We start from the raw sequence: 7,745 nt of genomic DNA, 5'->3' as shown, positions 1-7,745 counted from the left end.
GAAGATAGGTTGAAAAGTGGTGAAGTGGTCGTTTAACAGCAACAGAATTGTCAGATAGAGAATTTTCAAGTAGGGTTATCATCTTAAGGGTTGAATTTACATAATAGCAAAATCTGGTCATTATTCCACAATAAAGAAATGGGAGTATGCTTTGGAAAATGGTTGGCATCAATGTTATCAATGGGTTCAACTTGCCAGACTGCCGGTATATGGTCATTTAAACTATCTCCCTTTGTTCCTGACCGCCTGTTCTTTCATTATTATATCAAAAGAATAGTTGTTCTCTTCCCTGTGTGTCTGGACAGCAGCTTAAGGAAGTGTTGGTGTGTGTGCCAGCAGGGGCTCTGGCCAGCGCTGACGGGCACACCGTGCCAGCTGCATGCAGAGGGCAGTCACCCTGACCACAGCAGCATGCTGCAGACTCTGCACGGATCTCACTGGCCCGTGAATGCGATTTCTTTTCATCTGTGGAAGCTGGCAAGGGAGTGTGGTCGGCCTTATCTGGGGCCAGCGGCAGTGTTCCATTACATCACCCCGCAGCCATCCCAGCAGGCAAACAACAGGTGTTTGCTATCAGTGGCCCAGGTGAGGAGACACCACTATTGTAGCTTTAGCCATGGGGGAGCATTCATGATAAGGATCAAATCAGGATTGTTTTTTATCCGTAGGGGATCCCACCTTAGACTTAAAGATTAAGGGCCCTATTGTTTGGCAGGTGGCTAAACCATGGATTAATCTGCTAAAATAGATAGAAATTATTAAAAATAAATTACAGGAAGCAGGCATGTGCATGGATGGATAGTCCAGTGGACCATATGGACCATGGACTTTTGCCTTTCATAGTCCAGTGGTAGTGTACTGGAATTCTGGAAGTATATAAAGAATCATTTCTCATGTACAAGTCACATTGACAGGTACACACAGACACACCAGTCCATGTATAGTATTTGGTGAATAGGACTTAGAAACACTTCACATATAGCCAGTGCCAGATGTATGCATTTGTTATTTTTATAATAACAAAATCAAACGTGATTTTTGTTTTAGTCTTTTTTGTCAGAAGCTGATGATGCCCTTTCGTGTATCATGTTAATGACGAGGGAATGATCATAACCAATGTCCTACCTGTCGTGTCGTATGCAAGTGAAGTCTCATGGCACTATATAAGTTGGCAGAAGCGAGCTTCACACTGCTTTGCGTGGGTAATCACTCAGCTACCACCACCCACTTATGATAGCGTGCCTGCCTGTCAATGTTTCTAACTTGTTTTCAATGTTTTTAATGGCGATATTGCCTTGTTTTCAATGTGTGAGTACACACGCGGAGTTCAATAGAAGTGTATTGACTATAGCATAACATGATGCTATAGCATAGGACATTCACGGCTGTTGGGATGAGAAATGAAGAATTCGTCGGCATATAGCCTTTTCATTAAACCTAATTTAAGCCTTCCAAGAGTGCCTTGGAATGATTTGCTCTTGATTTTGGGGGTGAGAACTTATATATGAGAATATCTGCCGTTGTGTCTATATATTTTTCCTTGCTGTGTTACTGTACCTGTTATCTGATCCAACATTGTCAGAATATTACATTTTCTCTGTTTGCTCCATTGCATGGTGGGGTACCACGCACACACGCACGCACGCACACACACACACACACACACGCACACACACACACACACACACGCACGCACACGCACGCATGCACATGCACATGCACACGCACACGCACACGCACACGCAGCACACAGAATCAGCAGCTCCTTCCCTGCATGGACCCAAATTTATGGTCAAACATTCCTTTCACATTAGCTTATTTCTTTTCTCTTATTTCAAACCGCGCTTTGGGAATCTCCCTTTTCACACAGAAAGCAGCATGGGAGCTGCACAATGAATGGCTACGAGGTCATGGCATTCTCTGTGTGTGTGTGTGTGTGTGTGTGTGTGTGTGTGTGTGTGTGTGTGTGTGTGTGTGTGTGTGTGTGTGTGTGTGTGTGTGTGTGTGTGTGTGTGTGTGTGTGTGTGTGTGTGTGTGTGTGTGTGTGTGTGTGTGTGTGTGTGTGTGTGTGTGTGTGTGTGTGTGTGTGTGTGCGCGCGCGTGTGCGTGTGCGTGTGCGTGCGCGTGTGCGTGCGCGCACGTGTATTACTTGTGAGGACGTCCTAACAACTATAGCTTCTGAGAAATAGACGTTGTGAGGACCATTTAAGAGAAATTGTTGTTTTATGGTTAAAAAGATTAGAGGTTAGGCTTCAGGGTTAGGGTTGGAGACGGAGTAGTCTCTCAAGACAGACTGTTGACTCACGTTCAAGGAAAAGAGGGCGCTGTTTTTCCTTTATTTTTGGACGATGAGTTCTCAGATTGGGGTTGGAGTTATGCCTGATTTTAGTTGTATATGCGGCTGCATTGTGCACTGAAAATAGCCGATCTACAAGCTCACAAGGCGTCACAACAACACGTTGTGACTAATGTTGATGACTTCACATGACTAGTTATACAAACGTGTGTGTGTGTGTGTGTGTGTGTGTGTGTGTGTGTGTGTGTGTGTGTGTGTGTGTTTGTGTGTTTGTGTGTTTGTGTGAGTGTGTGAGTGTGTGAGTGAGTCAGTGAGTCAGTGAGTGCGTGCGGTATCAATTACAGAGACACTAATAGAACTCTAGAACTGCCAGAATGTGCATCAGTAGTCGTGGCAGACCCACACTATCAGCAGGTGGGCCACAATAGACTCTGTTTGGACAGCTAAAGGAATCCGGCTAACTTGTTTGCTTAACCCAACCCTCCCATCAGTCACTATATGTCTAGTGAGGTCACTTGGATGAGAATTCGATGCTCACGTTAATAAGTCGGGCCAATGTCATTGTTTCTCATATAGCCTAGTGTGCAGTATAGTGTTACCTTCATTTCGGGGGATGTGGAGAGAACCCATTTATTCTTTGCTGACAATTAAGGAGTTAAATAAGAAGTTAAAGGTTGAATATAAAGATGAATAGAGGAGAAAAAAATAGACTAATGTATAGAGCCCCGTACAATGCACACCATTTTGTGCAAAATACCTTTATAATGGCACAGTGTTATGAAGTTCTGCACATTAGAATCACAGTGTTGATTTATGGAAATGGGACCAAATGGACCCTTTTGGACACATAGGAGTGTACAAAAGGAACTTGTTCCAACTTCACACTGTTTCTAGTCAAACTAGTATTGGTTTCCCCAATCAGTAAAATACGTGGTGTTAGTCTAACACCACATATTTTACTGTTTGGGGAAACCAATACTAAGGTTATTTTGTATGTAGCCTTTTATTTATCTATGTAGTTTATGTGTATTAGTATTACAATATTATGTATACGTGTTAATAAATGTATAGCTGCTGCTGCAGCTACTGTCTGACAGACTGTGCTGCCTAAATAAACAGCACCTGTCATAACATATTAGCTCATCAGGTCTTAAGGCCTGGATGGAGTCTCTCAGGAGGACTGACTGACAGATATGTACATATACTGTAGCGTGGCTCTGCTTTCACTACTCCCTGTCAAGGCTGTCTGTCTAAGCCTAGATAATGTTATGTTAGAACAGAAAGTGAACTATTGGGTTCCACTCGCCGCTCACAGTATACATATTGCGCACGCTGAGGTTTTCTCTAAAATGCAGAGATCAAGGACTATATGAATATGAATTTGGTCAGGTTCTGGCCGCTATCCTGGTTTGTTCTTAAGTCTGAATAGTAGCTGTCCAACCCTGCTGAACTCTGCTGGACAAGGGCACAGCAGTCAGAGGCCATACCGTAGGTAACAGAGGTCGCCGAAAAGCTGTCGCTGGACTCATGCTTAATGCTTAATTTATACTCTGTCGTTCGACAAAGTATATAAATCAGGCTTCAGACTTATTAGTGTCATTTAGTGGACAATACAGGTGCAGACATAATTGACGTCTCACATATTTTTCTGTCCTGTTTTATCTATCAAAATAAAATATTCACATGAGTGTTTGTGCCCCTAACCACGGGGACCCTATGGCATCCCTATACTGGTTATGTCACAACACGCCAACAACACGTCGCAATGCAACTCGTTGTATATATGTGCTAAAGAAATAGAGAGGGAAAGGGATGGTATCAACTAAATACCCCTGGGAGACCCCGTTGAATGAAATATATATGGTTTGACACAAGCCCTATTGATGCCATGCATAAGTATATTTGAGACATTAATGCTTGGATGGCTCAGGAAGTCCTTCAGCTCAACCAGAGTTAGGGGTTACTCATCATTGGAGCAGAATCACAGAGAGGAAAACAGAGTTTAAATGAAAAATACAGGTCAAAGGTTTGTCCTTGGCCTCTAGGGAGTGTGCAACTGTGCATGCAGCGTGTCACGCAGATGGGTTCAGTTATACTGTAGGTAGGAAAATGTGAAAAGCTGCCTCATGTTGGCGTTATATCGTTCATCGCTGACATCCAGGGAGTGTGTGTGCAAAGTTTGGCATCGACCGGGTTAACGGTGCCGGAGATTAGCTCGTAACGGACGGACGGAAGGACGGATGGAAGGACACACACGGACGGAGTGCAAAACATACTCTCGTTTCTCTAACAGGCCAATACAAAGAGACTAGTGAGCTGTGTGTAAGCACACATTGCACATGTTTTACAATCACAGCACTGCATGGCTACCTGTATAGTTTTACAATTGATTTTAAGATTGTTTTATTGGTCTATAAATCCTTACTGCTCATAACATGGTAATAAGACACAGACCCATTAGGTACTCTGGTAGTAGTCACCTGGTTGATCTGGTTTAAATCCCGTGACGAGGCTGCTTTTAGCAACTATGGCCCCAACTTGTGGAACGGCTTGTCAGAGGATGTGAGGATGTCTTGCATGTTTACCATTTCTTAGTTTTTTATTTGTTTTATTGTATTGTATTGTATATGGTATTTTGTTTATTCCACTAGGGGGTTCCCAGCGAAATGTGTTAATATACAACATCTGTAGAAACACACACCTAGAGATAAGACATATGGACAGGTGCGTAGGCCAGTAAGGAAAAAGATACGCCCACACACTGATTTTCTGCTCGGTATACATGAGTTAATTAATATACTGTACACTGTACAGCATCAAAATCAGTTCACTGGTAACCACTTTTATCACTTTAAACTGTACATCAGAGCATCGCCAATCTAAAAGTTCACAACATCACGGATTTTGGGGATCGTTTGCGGGGATCATTGACATGAAGATGTTTGAGAACCACTTTTCTACCACAGCCAGAGTTCTGCGACGGCGTTTAATGACAGACGAGCCTGCAGAGCCTGTCCAGACGGACAGCCTTTGAATTGAAGTTGTGTGACTGCAGCCCTGGTAGCTGCTGATCCCTGCTGAGCGGAGCAGAGGCTGCCTGCTGATCTGGGCTTTCAGAAGCCCAGAGCCTGGAGCTGTGAAGGTCAGCCGGAATACTGTGGGGCTGTCATAAACATTTAGCCCCAAGGGGGAGTGGATGGCAGGGGAGTTAATTTACAAGCGTGTACACACACACACACACACACACACACACACACACACACACACACACAAACGAGCGCACCCCACCAGGCCTCAGTACACTAATGAAAAAAAACATGATGATGCTTAGACACCCCCACCCACACACTGACCCCCATCCCCACACCCCCTCATTGGGCTTTAACAGCATTCTGCAATTACACAGAACTGCCAACTCTATTTTGAGAAATGGTCAAATAATGAAGGCCACGTGAAATAGTGAAAACAGTAGAGGTTTTACATTTACAGAAATAATAATAAAAAACTCCCCACATAATCATGTAGACTGTGTAGAGAGTGAATGTGCATCTGCAAACTGAACCAGATGCTTTGAATAATTCATTCAGCATTGCAATAAAGAGCAATAATGCATGAACCAATAGTCCCTTTTTTCAGTGAGCTGTATATAGTCTATAAGTACATTAGTGGGTCTAGAGATCCATATTCTTAAGTACATTAAATAGTGGGTCTATAGAGATCCATATTCTTTAGTAGACCATTTATTACTATGTACACTCCAACACTCAACAACTCAACAACATTGATTGACAAAGCGACGCATCGACTACTGTTTCAGGCAGCTGAGTAACTGGGGATGCTGTTTTTTCTTGGGATAACCCAACCCCGACAAAACACCTCAGAGACGACCGTGGCTGTTTACACATGAAATAACAGAGACTATATTGAAGCTGTGAAAGCTCCCAGTGTCCTCCGCGGCTCGGCTCGTCTCGCCGGACCGCACACCTCTGTTATTGTTGGACCGAAACAATCCGACCATCGCATTTCCAGAATGACGTCAAAGCTGAAATTAAATTTTCCACAGGGATGTGCTCAGAGATTTGGTGCATGTGCCCCTCGCTCCTTAACAACTACCCTACAAGTACCTCAGGATGTAATCACGAGCGAAGCCCATTAAACTGGGGGGGGGGGGGGGGGGGATGTACAGTAATTCAATTTAACTTCATTCAAGCAATGATTTATGTAGATTAGTGTGACTCTCAAGACAACAGGTAGACATACTTATAGACATAACTACAGCACCTTTTGCAGAACTATACCAAGCCACTTGCAGTATTATATAAAGCTTTACGGTATGTCAAATAACCAAACAACCTGTAGAGTGCATTTCAACGCTCAGTTTGTTGATTCATACTTGTGCACATATTTATACAGCACCGTAGTGTAGGTAGTAGGTGCTGTATATGTATCAATTCAATCCATGTACCATGTGTATATTACATGAATACATATTCAAACAAACAAAGAAGTGGAAATGTTTTTCTGGGATGAAATATGGTACTGATTTTTGTAGTTGTAGTACACAGAGTCCAGGAATGACAAATATGCAGCGTTCAATCCACGGGAACCATGCAGGCTAGCATTCATTTAAAATACTATAACTGTCTGTAATCCCTTCCAGAAGAGAGCAAAAGAGAACAAAACTCGTATCTCCATTCATGGGGGTGATTTACATGTGCAATACCAATAAAATGTCACCTTCTTTAAATCATGGTTCTTGTAGTTGTTTCCAATTGGACTTATAACCCCATATTAAACCTTCCATCTTGTTTCATGTCTGTACGCCTGTCACTCTCTCTGTCTCCTACATTATAGCAGGTGTCTGAAGTCTACCCAAACCCATAAACACACACACGCAGACGCAACGGCCGCACACACACACACACACACACACACACGCACATGCACACACACACACATGCACACGCACGCACGCACACACCCCTCCACTGCTCCTGCATATCACCATATCATCAGCCTACACACACACACACACACACACACACACTGCATGAACGCATATTTGTTTGGCCCAAATCTAAAACATGCTTAATCTGTAAAAACGATAGGTGTTGCAATCATAATTTTATAAACCATAAAAGATAATGATATAATGGCACACAGAAACTATTGTGGCGTCCCGGGGTGTTAGTACAGTACGTTATTATTCTATTATTGTCTTATTTGCCTACGGGAACATAACGGAATGGGGGGGAGTTATGTGTCTATTGTGTCTTATTAATATTGGTCTATGATCACATAATCATGTAGGCATTTTTAATGTGTATATGCTTTGGGGTTAAATAGTAACTGTTATGGTATAGCTGTGTGTGGGACACCTCCCACCTCCCACCATTGGTTTGTAGTTTTGTGTCCTGATCGCCAAGTAAAAGAGTGTTCCTATTGAGAA

The 7,745-nt window shown here is 43.0% G+C and overlaps 1 protein-coding gene across 1 annotated transcript in view; it reads left to right on the top strand.

Annotated features, from left to right (window-relative positions):
- Positions 1-459: 459 nt before the first annotated feature.
- The window catches only part of stmn4 (stathmin-like 4), a 33,403-nt gene continuing 26,117 nt past the window's right edge, over positions 460-7,745 (top strand). The window contains exon 1 of the mRNA XM_083791083.1: positions 460-585. The gene's annotated coding sequence lies outside the window, so the exon portion shown is untranslated. The remainder of the gene's footprint in view (positions 586-7,745) is intronic.

The sequence above is a fragment of the Protomyctophum parallelum genome (genome assembly GCF_964188405.1).
Source record: "Protomyctophum parallelum genome assembly, chromosome: 19".
In the NCBI taxonomy this organism is placed as follows: Eukaryota; Metazoa; Chordata; class Actinopteri; order Myctophiformes; family Myctophidae; genus Protomyctophum; species Protomyctophum parallelum.
Note: the sequence above shows the minus strand (reverse complement) of the source record. Positions and strands in the feature narration are given on the sequence as shown.